The sequence below is a fragment of the Corvus brachyrhynchos genome, unplaced genomic scaffold (genome assembly GCF_000691975.1).
Source record: "Corvus brachyrhynchos isolate BGI_N302 unplaced genomic scaffold, ASM69197v1 scaffold56, whole genome shotgun sequence".
NCBI classification, from domain to species: domain Eukaryota; kingdom Metazoa; phylum Chordata; class Aves; order Passeriformes; family Corvidae; genus Corvus; species Corvus brachyrhynchos.
Window position 1 is genome coordinate 10,007,943 of NW_008238664.1, and position 18,080 is coordinate 10,026,022.

Below are 18,080 nucleotides of genomic sequence, written 5' to 3' on the forward strand. Positions count from 1 at the left end.
AGAGGGATTGTGTTCTTAAATAATTTGCAAAAAAACTAGTATGGAATTGAAATGTTTTTGAAATGTTTTTGAAATGTTTTCTGTTCTCCACTTGATTCCCATATATCTGTCTCAGAAGGGTAAAGAGCAATCTTCTAATAGTGAGGTCAAAATCTAATAGTATGGTCAAATCTTCTAGTAGTCCAAGCTCTGTAATAGTGGTGTACAATCAATTATAGCTATCAATCTGGAAATCTGAGATAAGCCTTAAAATTCATTTGGGCATAATTTCTGAGAGGAAGAGGTAAGTGTCTGGGGAAATCCCTCTGTGTGAATCCTCATTACTCCTAAATTTTCTGCTCTTCTTATAAAAAAGTATTGTGACCCAGACTTGGCTACAATTTTCATTTTCAAATTTTCATGCCTTGTAGAACACCTGGCTAGCTGCTGACTTCTCAGGAGTGGGTTGAAGCATTTAAAGCTGCTCCTGATGAAGTAGCAGTGCCTGGCACCCATGTCAGAGGGTAGAAGTGGCTGGAGGGGTGCCAGCAGGAGTGCAGAGGAGGGACACAGGCCAGCACCACTGCTCGGGCACACTGCTGAGTGTGCACTCGCACTGGGGCAGGAGAAGGCAGCAACAGCCCCAAACTGGGAGTGTGCTGGCAGACTGCCTTCCTGCCCAGCTGCAGGAAAGGTGGATGTGATTAAGAAAACTGTCCTGCCCATTAAATGCACTGGTACAGCAATTGCAGAGTGAAGGTCAGCCTGAGCCACAACTGTGGGACACTTGGATGTCGTGGATTTATTTACCTCATCACAGGAGTGGAGGCTAGTGTTAAAATTTGCAGTGTACTGGTCTCTGCAAACAGTATGTTTCCTAGTTTGTGATTTCCATTAAAAAGATCTTTCATCCTCTTATTGCTTGGTTGTTTGTTGGTGTGGATTTTTTTACCAGACGAGAACACCTGTACACTGGCATTGGAAAGGAGAGGGAATTATCCTGTAGCAGGAGCCAATAATGAATGAATTGATCAATTTTTCTTTTGGAGAGGAGGGAACAGAGGGTAGGCAGACATGGGTGGGAGGAAGTGCTAAATGTTCAATTAATCAAATGAACTAGCAGGTTCAACTTTGGGGAGTGCTTTATATGATATATTACCATGCAATTAAATGGCAGTATGGTGTCTTTTGGGTTACATCAAATTCAATTTTATTTCCTGTAAGCTGTCGTGATGAAAATGAAGGCAAAAGCTGATTCTGTTGATCTCTTTTGCTCTAACCTACTGGACAGCTCCTCAGTGGACAAATGACTGTTTTCCTTAGGTTAGCTATATATGAATACAATCTAAACTTAAACACTGTGAGGTAATGACTTGCTCATGTAAATGGCTTCACTGCATGCCTTTGGGACATATTTAGGATGTCATCTGATTGAATGCACGATGTATATAGCTTAGTATGTGATGATAAATTTTTGTTGCTCTTTTTGTTCTTCTTTCCTTTCACTATTGCCAAAATCCATGATGATGACTACTTTTTTTCCAAATGCAGAAATGAGTCACTTTTTAAAGTGGTTGAAAACCAAAGATTGGGGTGTGGGGGGTGGAAATTAGTGCTGCAAGTTTAAACATGTTCATTCTGCCACTTTGTATCAGTCTTCAGTCACTAACACGCCCTTCATCTAAGGACTGAATCTTGCAATCACATTCCCCTAAAGCATAAGCAATTAATGTGGTTGTGTGAATGAGGGGGCTTAAACCAACATAGGAATGCATTGCAAAGCAGGGATGTACCTAAAAGTACGTTCTTAAATGCTCACGGCTGTAATGAAAGTCGTGATTGTTGGCCAGGTACCACAGTGCTGAAGTGTTAGTATTTCATATTCCTCTCATTATAAGAAACTCCAGTGGGTTCACTAGCCTTAAATTACACAAAGTGAGTAATTCTTCAGTTCTTGCAGCATCTGCAGTTCCTGTTACCACCACCGTCAGTCTGGAAAGGAGCGTAACCTGGAGGAGGCAAGGAGCGCAGCCGGCCAGGGCCGGGCTGAGAGGGAGAGCTAGGACAGGCACTACCCGAGATACACCGAGACCGTGTTAGCTCCTACTTACTGATGCTAATTTGTAATTTTCATGAGCGCTGTGATCAAATAAATTTACAAAAACATAATCCAGATTGCTGGGGCAGAGGAACACTGAACACAGGGCTGTTCAAACATCCTGTGTATTATTGGCCCAGAGCCATTGCCAGCTGCAACATTTTTCTGTTAGAGAGATGAAATTGCTGCTCCTGAATGCACACAAATATTTAAACAACCAACACAATATAAAGTAATGGATATAAGGATGTAGAAGTAAATCAGCCTTTTGGCAATATATCTTGACAGGAGAGCAACAACCTAGTAAATCCCATCTAGCTTTTGGCAGAGCCTTAGCCCTAACACTGGCCTCTAAAAATACATTTGTTTATAGACTTGATAGCAATCCCAACATCTTGGGTCTTGGTTTTCCTTTCACCAAGTTATTACTAATACAGCACATTTGACGTGACTGTTCCACTTCATCTGAGACCTGCAAAATAAATATTCTCTTTCATTTACATTGAGTAATAACTATAAATAATTTGCATTTACAGCACCTTCTCTTGAAAACCGAAAGCACTTCATAAGTAGGAGGATCAGAGCCCCTTAATACTTCTGAGAGGCAGTGTATTATTTTCCCTGTTCAAAACTACAGAAGCTATTGTAGAGAAAATGTCACATTTGGTGTTATGGCTGAAAGAGAAAGGCAGAGCCTTGAGGAGATGTCAAACCCCTTGAGTGGTTTTGCCACAAAACCACCCCGCAGTAAATGAGAAAACTGCATGCACCATGAAAAGGGTAGTCACTCTGAATGAAGCCAGTAGCAGTACCTCTGAAATACTAAGCCATTTTAGAGTCAAAGGATTTTTATGAAACCTGTTCATTTGAAGTACTTCCCATGAGGCATTTTGAGTCAGATTCAACCTGCTAAATGGGGGGGGGGCGGAAATGCTAACTCACATTAAGGGAAAGGTCAAAACTGCATGGACTAGCAAATGTGGGAAATAACCAGGCTGTCTACAGCTCTACCCAAGGAATGCTGTTAACTGGAGACCTCAGTCCTCCCACTCCGTGTGCCTCAGCAGACTCCTGCTTACTTGATGCTCCTCACAGCGGCAGAGGTCTTCTCTCACAAAGGCACTTTATGGCACTGAAGTGTTCAGAAGGCTCCCTCTTCTGCACCACACGGGTGGAGGGAGCTGGGCTGATACGAAGCCGGGTTTCTGCCGTCTCAGTGCCTTGTGACGGGAACTACAGCAATATGTTGCCTAGTAATGATCTTTCCAGGGACTCAAAAGGCTCTATAAATTTTTAATGCTCCAAATTCGTTTTCTGATAGCCTTAATACAGGTTTATGATTTCAGTCTGTGAAACAAAAGCTAGTGCATGTTCCCAGTTATTAAGGTCCTACATTTTTTTGTTTAATTTTCAGTAGTATCACAATTTTGTGTGAAGCTGCTTTTTTAGCAAGAGATTTGGCAATTTTTATCAATCTCAGCTCACTGTTCTGTGCTGGCCACAACTCAGGGTGATTCAGGTCTCGTACAAATGAGTTTTAGAGTGGGTTTAACTTCTGAGCTCCCTGTGGAGTGACTCCTCCTTACACTGTGCTTAGTGCAGGATAAGGATCAAGCTATTGATATTTACAACTTTTCTTCCCTAGGAACTGTGCACCAGAGTCTACTGCTGTGATATGGGTAGTGAATGTATCCATTCTGCTCCACTTACAGGCATTCATTCCCTGTAATATAATTTATAAGGTAGTTCAACGAAAAGAGGGTTTTTTTCCTTTTCTTTTTGATCTCTCTTAAAAGCCTATTACTACTTTTAGTTACTGTTGTTTAATTTTTAAGGACAGAAAGCAGACTCGTTGAGCTGCTTAAGTCTCTCGTTAATCACTTCAAGTCAGCATGGTTTGTGTCAGCTGCAAGCCTAATGCAGAAGAGGGCAGCAGAGGCAGGGACCGTGCATCTACCCACGTGTCTCTTTGTGGCATGCTTTTACCCGTGCTTCCCTGGGTTTTTGTCATTTTAGTCTTGCTCCAATTGCATCATGGACACACTGGCACCATAAGACCTGCAGAATTAAGAGTCTTTGCCTCTGCCTATGGCATATCAAGACCCCAGGCCCCCACCAACATGGATCAAGTGAGCAAAGTTAGATGCAGAGCCAGAGAACAGAGTACAAGGTGGGAAAAAAGGGCTTGTCTTCACCCTGCCTGGCTGCAGCAAGCTGTGAAGCACGTAAGAACACTGGGAGAGCATTGGTGCTCCTGCCTCCTACACAACTCACTTGTGACAGTTTGCTCTCTGTCACTAACAACCGCTGGTCATCATGGATGAAAACTCCTTCTGCTCCCCAAGGAGGAGCTAGTTTGGATATACTCTGCCATGGACCATAAAATAGTCATAGAGATGGTTGATTTTCTCCTATCTGAAGGACGTAGATAGGGGTGCCCTGTCTGCGGCTTTCTCCCTCCTTTACACTTCTTTCTTCACATTTCTTCCTTTCTCCTCTAAGAAAACTTTACTGAGGAAAGTGTATGTGTTAGACAACTGCTCACTTCTATCAGTGCTTCTTGAAGAGCTCATGATTCCTGGTTATTTATCTGGTTTGTGTAAATGAGAAAGTGGCACTGTAGTTTGAACGGAGAGAACAAAATAAGTAATGGTGTGATGTGTTAGGTAGTTTTTCCTCTTGAACACATAATGAGGCTGTTTACTGCTGGATCATTGTTTCTTCCTGCAAGCTCTGTTGTAAAACCTCTTGCTGCCACCATCAGGACATCAAAATATAAAATACTTTTTTTTTTCCTTTTTTTACATTACACAGCATCAAATAAGTCAGTAGAACCAATAAAAATGTCACTGAGACATAAATCTTTTGAATGTACACAACAATATGTACTGGATTGTTGTCTCTCCAGGGAGAAGTCCATAAGGAGAAGTGTGTGTCAGGGGATATGTCTATTATTTGTGCAATGGTCATCTGGTAAATAAAAATCTAATTAAAATAACGTGCATTGCACATATTCATGGACATGAATTAAAGGGACATTTAATTATAACATTGTAAAAATATTAAGAATATTTTTGCCTGTACTTCAGTACATGGTGTATGGCTCATTGAACACTGTCTTCTTTCCATGTTGATGCTGACTGCATTCACGAATTATCAGAGAGCTTTTGTGTATAACCTGGAAACCTAAATTCTTAAAACATTCTTTCTGCCACTTCGCAAATTCAGTCTCAATTTTCTATGAGATATTTAACTGTCTAACACCAAATATAGCCAGGAAGTACCACATTGACATGGTATCACTTGGCTAACATCAGGAATTGTTGCTGGAGGCTGGACTGGGCAGAGTGTCAGGAGATGGAAATGGTCTCCTTCTAATGTAATGTATATTAGCAGAGAATTTGGTATTCTCTGTAGAGATTTGTGTAGTAGCTTTGTGTAGTCCAAACAAAGAATCACTAACACAACAATGCATAATAAAGGCGTTGCAGAGTTCATTGCAATGCAACACTCCAGACAGCTTTTGCAGCCAAGGATGTGGAACAGCATCTGCTCTACTGTCCCATCTGCAGTAAATTTTTGTTTATTCCTATTCACTAATAAATTATATCGCGATCCAGGTGAATATGGTTTGGATGTTTTCACTTAAAATTATATCAGCCTTAAATCAAACTGTCTTCCCTGAAGAAGTTAAGCTACCCTTCTTCAATGTCAGTAGCTCTCTACCTACTGTGCAGTTTCTCCAGTCCACTGCTGTGCTCTTCCTGCTGTGACTAAGGACCCCAGGACCCCCATGGGTGTAAAAGCAAATCAAGTACATAAAGAATTTACAGGCACACTAAAGGTAAGTAGATATTTACTGTCAGCAATTATGTGCATACCTGCATCCTCATTGTCCAATGAAATCACTGATGGTGATGCCCTTGTGACTTTACTGCTTTAATGTGTGTAACCCAGCATTAAAAAAATTGTAGGAACAGCCTTTGCTTTCCTGAATGAACAGGGCCCAGTCTTTGATAGCAAGTTGTTTTGGGACTTGATTGTTCTTATACAGCTGTCTCAAAAAGAACTTTCTGTCATTCCCAATAATTCCTTTAAAAGGAGAGGCAAATTAAAGTGGAAAGCAGTGGGATTACCAGGAGAGTGAAGAGCCATTCCTTATGGTCATTTGTGGGAACAGTTTTGAGAACATATAGGCGTTTCTCCACAGCTCAGTAAAGGGAAGCATTTGGCCCTGATGGGCTTATAGAAGAGATCACAGGGAAGTCCATGGAGCAAGAGGCATGGGGAAATGAAAAGAGGTGCAGAGTGAGGAAAAGCAGTCCTCACAATGCAGTCTTGCATCTCACAGCTGACAATCTCTTGTGGGATGGATGGGGATTTCTTCTGGACTACATTTCTTGAAGTGCTGGGGAAATACTCTTGGTCATCAAGGAGGCTGGAAGAGCAGGAGAATACAGGTTACAGGAGAGCTGGCAGGTTTGAGGTCTAGGTCTGAGACTGGCAGAGGTCTTCGAGTCTTAGGAATGGGGCAGGAATATTCCCGGGTGGGGAACTCCTATAGATGAATTTTAACGTTGGAAGAACTTTATACCAAAGGAGCACAAAGCACCACAGCAACTTCCCAGCCTGCTTAGGGCGTCTGATCCAAATGTGGAATCAAGGCAGGATATCAGCTAGCTATGTGTTACTGCAGACCAGTAAGGACCGTCAGGCTGCTGGGAGGGGGGTGTTGCACAGCTGTGGTCATGCTGAAAATTACTTGTGTTCTGCATGAACATTTACAGACTTTCAGGAAAAATACTTTCAATTATCTGAGTTTCCATGGAGGTCTGTGGAGGAAGACATGGTCCTTTGAGACCAGCCTCTAAACCACTTAGCATCCATCCAGTTTTATACAGTGCTAACAGCTCAGATTACATCCAGATGGGGAAACGGTGTGGCTGTGCCACTCCTTCAGCCAGTCCTCCCCAGCGTGGAAACATGCTCTGCTCACGCTGCTGGAACAGGTGACTGGCTTTGCTGTATTGTCACTTGCACCAGCCATGGTCTGTTAAGTAACTAAATGCAGGAGGAGAAGTTTTGTGCGAGGTGGAACTATGAAGGTCCAGTACGGTCTCATGTCTGAATTACCAGGAATCTGAGGAGACATGAACTCTAGCAGATGATTTTCCTCTATTTGAGAAGAAATGGTTCATAATGTTTCTCTTCCATGATGCTAAAGAGGGCAAAATGTCACAGCCTTCCCCTCAGTAGAGGCACTAGTAGGATTTTTCTTCCCTTCCCAGTTATTTATTTTCATTTAATTATACTAAGCATCATTTTTTCAACTCATGGTAGCTGGGTTAAGCATACTTGGTTGTTACTCCCCTGCTTGTGACCAGTCTCAAACCCACTGAGAGTGGTTTCATTTTGTAGGTGTTCACCTCCAAAACAAACAAATAAATCTGTCTGCCTGCACCAGCATAGCATGTGCTAGCCTTCCAGCAAAGAGCTAGAAGAAGTCAAAATTAGAGGAAGGCTGTATTCCTGATATAGCTGAGTAACAAGATCTGTAAGCAGGTATTTGTGACCCTCTAAGGATGCTCTTTGCAGGAAAGGTAGCCAAGTAATCAGAGTACTGGGAGTCTAACTCTCAGCTCTGGAGAACATGGTGGGATCATACTGAGAGTAAGGCTGTGGAAAGCTATTCTCTACACCGAGAGCGATACAGGACAATCTGAAACAAAATTTTAGTGGGAACAACCACTCTTGTTTTGTGCTTTCCAGAACCAGAGGCACAAATGCCTCCTTCTTTTATTAATGTACTGCATATGTGGATGGTTGCCTTTTCTCTCTTTCCACATTTGAGGTATGTTTGTATATTGTATTACAGTTACCTGCAAATGGATTTGATAGGGACAGATTCCAGCCTGGAATATTTAAATGGCCAGACTGGATTGATGTATCTCTTTGTGCAAAGATGAGGTTCTCTTTTTTTTCCATGCAAAAGCACAGAAGGGCAGGGGGGAAAGGCGAAGGGGAATGTGGGAAAGGCATGAAAAATAAGGAAAATGGCACCTGGAAAGGGCAAAGGGAAATGGAAAGCACTCCACACACAAGCCCTCTTTGGCTCATGAATTTAACATGTGTGTAATGTTTCTTATGAGAAGTCATGTGAGCAATTTAAACTAGCCCCTAGGCAAGTCTAATCTGAACAAGCTGCTCTGTGACAAGCTACAAATTGCAGGATTTAATAAAAAGGGTTAGCAGAACAGAGGATAATACAGGAGGGGAAATGCTAGTATAATATCAGAACTAGAAATGAAGTCTCTATTAGCAGATCTTAAAAATACATTACACTGAGGTAGCCAAGGCTGAAAAGGAGATATTGCATCAAAATTCTGCCCAGTTGGGGGTGTACATTGCATAAAGTATCGTGACATTGACTTCCTATCCATGAAGAGTGATACAGTTCTTATATCTCATTTGCACCCCTGCTGTGTCCTTGTCTTATATTGTGCCACTACCATTAGGTGTCACCACTCCACAGCAGCAGATTTCTGAGGAGATAAACCAGAAACTCACATCTAATATGACAGATGCAGTCTTTCTTTCTTAAGGGCTCCTCTACTCCTACAAAAGGATTTTCCTAGCTAATGAATAGAGCTACTGCAGCAGACAGCAAGAGTGGCACTGGATGAGACTGAGCAGATCCTGAAAGTCCCATGCATTGCTGGAACAGTTTGGTTTCAGGCTCTTAATATTGAGGTTCAACTTCTGTGTAGGTTCAGCCTCAACACTGCAGAGCAAGGCTCCCACCTAGCCTTCAGAATGCCTCGCTTGCCTTGCTCGGGACTCACTTGGCTGGAATGAGCGGGGTCTGAGCCGTTGCCACTGCACCTGCACGTGGTGCATCTTGGCTTCACATCATCCATGCTCGTCCAACAGACCGAGAGCCTACCTGTGGGTTCACAGCAGCCAAAGTGGCAATGGGGCTAACGTGGCTAGTTGTGTTTCATGAGGAAAACAGAGCTGGAAATGTGTTCTTTCCTCTCTGCCTCATGTACCGTAATCCTCTACACCTTCCCCACGAGAAGAGATTGTACAACAGGGGATCGAACACTGGTAAAACATTTCTCCTGGGACATACAAGCGTAATCTGCTTGGAAAAACAGATTCCGGAAATATCAAAATTATTTGTTAACTGGTCACAATTACAGGGATGGCCAGCAAACCTCACTCAAGTTTTCATGGAGTTAAACAACTCTTTACGCAGACGTTTTCATAATAAACTGGTAACAGTGGCTGAAATGTCTAGTTCAACTAGTTTAGGTCTGTGCAAGCTTGGCTTCCAAGCAAATCCTCAAGCAAAGACAGTAAGTTGCTGGCTCCTAGAGCTGCTGTCTGACCCCACTCCTTGAAGAGTGGGAAGGCTCCAGACCCCTGAGCACAGTGGCCAGGGCAAGGCATGAATTGCCAGGCTGCCACCAGCAACATCTTTCCAATTAATTCAATACCTTCAAAAAAACAAGAAATTTTTTTTGAAATTTTTCTCCTGTAACTGATATTTCCTTAGCAACATAAACAAGTGACTGAAGGAGAAAACATGAGTCACAATGTGAAATTAATACTATTTGTAATTTTTGCTGACAGGTGAGCGCTCTGTCACGCTGACTGCAGCTGCCAAGCTCATTTTAGCTGGAGACTGTTCAGACCCATTTCTTGGATGTGACAACCTCTTCTGTACTATTGGGAGAGTAACACTAACTGAGCCAAGTGTGTGGGCCCCATGGTAATAATCTTCTCTTCCTACCTTTCAGCTTTCTCCCATCAGGGGAGAAAGATAGAGGGGTTTCTTTCCTTTCCATGTTCTCTTGCTCTTTAATTAAGTTATATCCAAAGAGGTTGCAGGGACGCTGTGATGCTAGGCCCTGCAACCATATGCCTTCCCCACAAAGCTTTGTAGTCGAAATCACAAGCAAGATGAAGGGGAAACTACTCTCATTTAGCAAAACTTTTGAAATGAGCCACATGAAGAGCCTGTGGCAGAGCCCAGAAGAGCATCACGTTCTCTGAAATCCCAGTCAGTGCCTGAGACAAGATCCACACTGAGCAGACCCCTATCCTTCCAGTCAGACACTACACTTCCCAGTGGGATATATGGCTTGCCAGGGACAAAAATCATATATCTAATTAGAAATACAATCGATTAAGAGGGTCCAGAAGCAGGCTGAACCAATGGCTCACCTCACTCAGTACCTTTGTCCTGTTTAAGGAGAACAGCATAAGATGAAGTATGGAGTGATTTTTACCCCTGCTGTAATCTCCCAGGTTATGGAAACCTGCACTTTATAGATTTCAGGAGCTGGAAGCTGCACCCATTCAGAAGTGTTTTAAAGCACTGTTAGATCTGGATTTCACAACTGTTTAACTCTTTTGAATCTGTTTATGGTCCCAGTGTCCACAACATCCTGTGACAATGAGTTTCATAGTTAAAATGGCTGCATTTAACTCAACTGAATGAAAAACTGCTTTCTTTTTCATACCTGCTTGCCAAAAATTCCATTGTGTGCCTCCTAGTTCTCGTTTTATGAGTTCATCTTCCCCAGACCACTTGTGATTTTATAGACATCTATTTTAAAAAAATGTTTAAAAATACATTCCCTGAGCTTTCACTGATGTCTTCACAGAAGTATATAGTTTCATATCGAAGGTTGAAGCTTGCTGTGGCTATTTTCCAGCTACACATTTTAGCAACGAAAGTAAATCTATTCAGCTCAGCCTCTTGCATCATTTTGTGTATTTGTCTGGCAATATTGCTTCCTCCTTTTTAAGGTTTGGCGGGAAGTATTTATTTAAAAGCAAGACTGGATGAATACTTTCTTCATTGGACTGTCTCAGACACTCAAGGATACTCCAGAGATCAACTGGAGGAAAATCGGGGGGGAGGGGGGAATCCTGCTGGATACAGGCAGTGGAAGAAGGGCAAGCACTGCACTTCCCATGAGCTGGACTGATGGCTGGAATATACCACCTGTCAGTGAACACAGGTCCTCAAAGGGTGACTAAACTTCCAGCACCTCTTTGTGTGCATGGGGATTCACCTCATGGTTTGAGATTTGCTATCAGCTGCAAATAGGAATGGGGTGCAGTTATATGTTAAATACAAGCTCAAGTCAAAACCAGTGTAGCTGCTTACTTCTAATAAATTTTGGGAGAGAGGCTGTGCAGTGTGAAAGGTCATATGCAGGATTTCCTTTCCTTTCCTTTCCTTTCCTTTCCTCTCCTTTCCTTTCCTTTCCTTTCCTCTCCTTTCCTTTCCTTTCCTTTCCTCTCCTTTCCTTTCCTTTCCTTTCCTCTCCTTTCCTTTCCTTTCCTTTCCTCTCCTTTCCTTTCCTTTCCTTTCCTCTCCTTTCCTTTCCTTTCCTTTCCTCTCCTTTCCTTTCCTTTCCTTTCCTCTCCTTTCCTTTCCTTTCCTTTCCTCTCCTTTCCTTTCCTTTCCTTTCCTCTCCTTTCCTTTCCTTTCCTTTCCTCTCCTTTCCTTTCCTTTCCTTTCCTCTCCTTTCCTTTCCTTTCCTTTCCTCTCCTTTCCTTTCCTTTCCTTTCCTCTCCTTTCCTTTCCTTTCCTTTCCTCTCCTTTCCTTTCCTTTCCTTTCCTTTCCGTTACTGCCGTAGTGGAAAGAGAGACTGCCCAGCATGTCTGTGCTCGCTTGTTTGTTCATTTCTTTGAGGTGCTTGGCACACTTTTAGCCTCCTTCTGGCAGCCCATACACTGATGCAAAATTTACCCTGCCAGGAGATGCTGGTAAGCTAATGAGGGCAATCAGACAGGAAACAAAAGGTAAAAAAAAATAAATACCCCACAACTGAAAAGAGAAATCTATTGATTCCTGGTAGAAATGGTGCATTTTATATTCTGTGAGTGGGATGATGTTGAGAAGGCTTTATGCTGTGCTTTGTAAAAAGCAGGAGAGAAGGGATGTTGGGAAGATTTAAGCTGCTATACCTGCACCAGACCACATGTGGTCAGTCTGCACTGCTTCTGAGAACCATCTCAGTGGGGATGGCCAAGGCTCGGTGGGTGCATGGGCTCCTTGGAGAGTGGCTGGTTATCCCATCAGCCTTGCGTGGTACTCCTTACAGCCTAGCCCTGGCTAATAGGGGCAAGATGGTGAAAGGTGTCAGTCTGGAAAGCTGGGGTGCTTTATTCCTCACAAAATCACAAATCCTTCATTGCTGACTGTTTGCTCTCCTGGCTCACAGAGAGCATGGCTGAAGGAAGGTCTTACCACTGGTCCTGGCAAATTCCAATTCCCAGAACTACAAAGGGGATGCAGCCCCCTTGGCCACCCTGGAATGCCTGAAACCAGATCCCAGAGAGCTAAATTGGCTCCATGGGACTTCAAGCAGAAACTTGCAGAGGTCAGGCTCTTGCAAAATAAATGTATTTGAACATGTCTTCTGATGAAGTATTTCAGACTTATTATTTCTCCTTAAAGAGATTATTTGAGCCAAAATTACTTCAGGGTCTGCTAAAGAAAACTGTCTATGCTATTTCTTCAGTCCAGACTGTGCAGTGTTTGCCCAAGCACCCTGGTGTGTGTTCAGAATGAGAAGATCCCACTCCTCGGAGGAGTCCCAGCAGTTACAAGAAGTATTTCTTGCCATGTCTGAGGGACTGCCTGTATCTTAGTGCAGTTCTTGATCATCCAGAGGTTTTGGCTCTGGCCTCTTGGGCTTTCTTGAACCTTTGTCTCTACTGAAGATGGCCTTGGACAACTCAGCAAAGACTTTCCTTCAGGTCGTGTGATGAGTAAAGTGAAAAAGCATCTCAGTCCACCCCAGTTATCTGATCTCAATCAGACTCAGGGAGTAAGGATGCAGCCCCAAAGTTTTCCCTTGCACTGGGGATATCCCTCACCTATTTCAGCAGGGAAACCAAGGGGGGGAGGTGGAAAGGTCTGCAGTTCATGGCCCTGAACAAAAGCTGCACAGGACCCCTTTCCTCTTGGTGTGAGGCCTTTCCCAAGAAGGTCCTGTTTCCCAGGTCTGGAGCTCTCTGCACAGAAAGGGCAGGGCTGCAGACGTCATGCTGTAGTAACGCCACATAGCTGAGGTTACTCCAAGAGGAGGAGATCAGTGCCTCCACTGAGAGCACCACACATGTGGAAACCTGGATGGATGGGATGCTCCATAGGTTTTTAGGGGACAGACTTCCACCTGAATAGCATGTTTAATCAGTTCCTGTATTATGTTCCATGTTATGCAATAAATTGTGAGAGAAGTAGGAAGATATTTCACACTTCTGCCGTGTGAAATATCCATGGCAAAAAACCACTATGCAAGAAGTATGGAGATTACTTCCTGTGTTGTGAAAGGCTGGCTGTGCCTGTGGTAAGGGTCTCCAGTTGTTCTCAGATTTGGGGCATCCACATACAGACAAAGGGGGAAGTCTGCTAGTACATCTATTTAGAGAGACTTCACTTTATGGCCAGAACACTGTAGGCTGTGTGGGTATTTCTGCAAAGGAGCTGAGATATCCAGAGCAAAGAAAAGGCAGAGACAACTAACAAAGAGCATTGCAGGGAACAGCTTATCATGCAGAGTAAACACTGGTACTTATTGACCAGTAGCTGAAATGAGGATAAGGAAAGGCTTGCCCATGTTTGAGAAATAGAGGACAACAAACTGTGAACAAGCAATTTCTGTTCACACCCTTACAGCCCTTCACCAAGGAGTGATAGAGAATCACATTATCATTCAGTGATTTTGAAAAAAGGATTTGTCTTTGACTCTTTCAATAATTCTTTTGCTTCCTTTCTGTCTTTTTTTTTTCTTCTCTATAACAACGTTTGATTAAACTTCTTTCATTGCTTATTGTGAAAAAGCAGAGTTTTTTAAGTATTGGCATAGAATAACTCCATTTTTTCAGCTTGAACTCTACAAATTGATACCAATGCTACTACCAGAAAAGTCACAGAGTGAAATTCAGGCTTAAAAAGATGAGATTCTTATGCATCCAATACAGAACTTTTAAAATTTGGAGAGACTGACAATACCACATAAGGCTGCATGGTAATATAAACATTGCTCTAATAGGTAGTCTTCAGCTCACCCCCCAAGTCTATGCATGAGAGGGGCAGAAATGTAATATCAAATTGTTTGCAAAAATTTCCATTTGTTGGTGCTGCATCAGCAGCAGAATGCTGTAGGTGGTGTGACTGCAGAAACCAGGCAGAAGAAATAAGCAATGCCTCTGCAACCTCAAAAGTTACAGGGATACTGTTGCCCTAACTGACAAGAGGAAAGCACATGACTGAGCTTTTCTTGAAAAATTGTGATAGAAGCTTTTGCTGTTTAATAAATGTTTCTTCTCTGCTCCCACTCTTGAATAAAGACATCTTTAATTGCAATGTATAAGACTTCCGCTTTTTGATTACATCTTCAAGTAATAAAGTATTTTTTCTGCACAATTATTTTGTTTCTACTTGTGTTTTTGCTCTGGTTTTTATTCCTGCTCTGAATATGGATGTAAGGGACAAATATCCAGATAATTACTTGCACCATTTCCCTGAAGAATCAAAGAAAGGTTCCAAGAAGCCAATCTAAGTGTAAAAAAAAATCAAGCCTAGTTAAGTCCAAGCTACTGATCTACAGAAGTAGGCCTGACAATGAGCTCAAAAGCAGTCAAATTGCTGCATGTTACAGTGACCAGATGGCATGGCCTGGTGCAGAAGCAGGAGGTGGTGGATGCCTTTCTGTGCATCTGTTGGTGAAAGTCAGCAGCAGATCTAGGTGCAATTCCATAGCACTCCTGTAAAACGAGGAGCCTCTGCCCAAGCACTCTCACACCATTCCAGGAGCTGCACACACCACCTGAGACTGTAACTCCTGGGACTGGAGTCCCATCACAGTGAGCAGCTCCATGAGCAATGGGTGACCCTTTCAACTCATCGCTCACACATCCCCCCACTCTCAGGTGCACTTCCTCCTCCTTTGGGCTGGACCCTAGATTTGTCAGCCATCAGAATTTATAAAAATAAACAATTCAATAGAGTGGTACAGCAGCAGATCAGCTTGAGCTGGATGCCTTTGGAGACACTCCCCCAACACCCCCATCACATGCCTTTCTTGGTCCAATGGTGATTTTCGGTCTGGGGTCGTCTAACACCTTATTGGATTCTTTCTCTGTGTCCATGCAGGCAGGCCATTCACTGCTCTTATATTGTCAAGTTGTGGTTTCTGCTGAGAGGTGTAGCCTCCTTATCTTGTGGTTTACACTTGTGGTGCACCTGCTCACTGGCAGAGCATGGAAAGCAAAAAAGTTCTACGCTTAGGATAAACATCGCTTAGCAACAACCAAACCATCAGTGTGTTATCAATATTCTTCTCATGCTAAAGACAAAACACGGCACAGTACCAGCTACTAAAAAAGTTACTAATAAAATTATCAACAATTAGTATCTCTCAACACTCCTAACTCTAAAACAATACCCCAAGTTTATCCAGAGGCCAGTTTGTATTGATCTCCAGAGAAAATGTTCTGTTCCAGTACCTCATGGAACAGAAAGGACCCAATCACCCAGAAGCAGAAGTTATTAAAATTGATCGCCAAGAAGATTGTGAAGCTAGTAATAGCCATAGAAATACGTAAAACATAGATGATTTCTTCATATGCCACAATTCTGTCTGTATAACAAATTTTGTATGCACTAGGGTTCTCAGATGGAGAAGGATGTTGTAACCCACTGCTGCTACCTACAAGTAACATGACCAGAAAGAGGAAGTGGTGTCATCCACGGTATTTCAAAACATTTAACAAAGGAAAAATTTGAGACAAAGCAAAATCCTGAATAAGCAAAATGGTGTAATAGACATTTAGCATCAAATCAGTAGAAGAGTTAACTGTGCATCATCTAGATTTTTGGGTTTAGGGCAGGAATTATCCTTACTTGAGCCAGTCATGATGACACCCTGAGGTTGCCAGATCTCCAAGTACAGTTAAATAACATCCTCTGGAGAAGAAAACACACTGCACACCTTGAAGTGGTAAAAAGGAATTGTGCCATAACTGTGTAGAAATATAAATATAGTCAGTTCAAGTAGCAATTTTAAAGTTAATTACTTAATAGTGTATCCCAAAGTTGTAGGTTAGCATTATCAAATGTGTATTGTGATTTTTGGATGCTTTCCTTTTGAAATAATATGAATGAATCTGAACATCAGGTCTCTGTAGTAGCTTAAACATATCCTAAAAGACATAACCTAAAAGCTGGGGCTAATTTTTTATGGTGGTGTAATCTGTGGGTATGTCTAGAAACATGGAAATTATATTTAACAGATTATCTGACAGGTAGAGATGTAACTGTATGAAGTGTTTGCTCACTTTTACAGAAAAGACAGCACTGAGGAACTGTCTTGCTAAGGAAAAATAAAAGAAATAGAATAGACATTCTAAAGCATTGTAAAAAATAAATAAATGGAGAATAAACTACTACTAAGATATTTCTTTAAGATATTTTCTATCTATATGTCACAGGAAACTGGATCCATTAATGGTCATTCATATACAAAGTGAAACAGTTCCTTGTACATCATTATGCTCAAGTATTAAGTGCTCAAGATGTTAAGAACTACTGGAGAAAAACTGGACATCTAATTTACCCTTCTTATAAGCTCATGTGGACAGATGCCAGGCTAGTCTGGAGGAGCCATAAAACCACAGCATGCACTGGGATCGAATGCCTGATGGTGGCCTGGGTATTTTTAACTGACAGGTAGGTCAGTGTCCTGTCTGCTTTATATTAGTGTTGTTCCAGCGACCCGAGTGGAGCGGCAGGAACATGCAGCACCTGAATGCCCAGGCCTGTGTAAAGACATTGGAAATTCTCAGTGAAGAACCAAAGTGGAGTAAAGGGCTCATATCCTCCTAAATTGTCAGTTAATCATGTTTACATTGGATGTCCTGACCTGCAAGAAAACTTGTGAACAATTTGTCATTGTCTATTCCTGCTACTACCCCTTGATGAGCATTTATAGTGACATTTTGTAATCTGCTCCACCTGATCTCCCTATTCATTGATTCGTTTACTTCCAAGTGATATGGAATTAATATAAGTTATAAAGTTTGAGAAGGGGGTCCTATCTTCTTTTCCTTGTCCTTAGAGTAATCATCAATATAAAACTTCCAAGATACTCACTTCTCCTAAGTTTGTGTTTCATCATTACTAATTACATAAAGTGGTTTTTAACATTTGCAAGCAATATTTTGCTTTTCAAAAATCTCCTTGACAAAGGTTAATTAAAATGTTTGGCAAAATTAGGCATACATAAAATGCACTTAGTTAAATACACATATGAATACAACACTCAGAGGACAGAAGACTTGAAATTACACAGTCCCCAGGGCTTGAACATGCTTAAACCAGATGCTTTAGCAAGATGCTATTAACATGCTTATGCTGACACTCCAGCCCACACCTCCCCTCAGTGCTGCTTTGCTACCAGCCTATGAATTCAGGAAGACTGGAACTGGTAATTTACTCTCCAACCTGCTCTTGTCTTGCTGGTTTGGCCACAAACCAGCCTCAATACTGGCTCTCCATGAGCTTTTGATAAATTGAGGATAATAAAACACACACATGATGGCAAGCCAAGTGGGAGGACTAGAAGCATCAGAAGAGATGAAGGTTAAAGCTGTGTGTGGATAATTAAAAAGACATTTGAAGAAGAAATCTGGGCAAGAATTGTACTATCAATACTAAGTGGTTTGCTCCTCCAAATTTCATTAGTGCTCATTCAAATTCCCCTTCTGCAATCAACTGCAGAACTCTTCCAGCCAAGCGATCCCTCACCTTGTGCCTCCTGTGGACTTTGCCCATGAGGAAGCCATCCTGAACTGCACTAGAATTCTCAGGGAGGTCTGAAATGTGTGGGGAGCTGTGTCTGAGTTCACTGGCCTTCCAGCTGTCCTGGCTCCACACTGCCAGCTGGGGAGCAACAGCACCATGGAGGTGTGTGA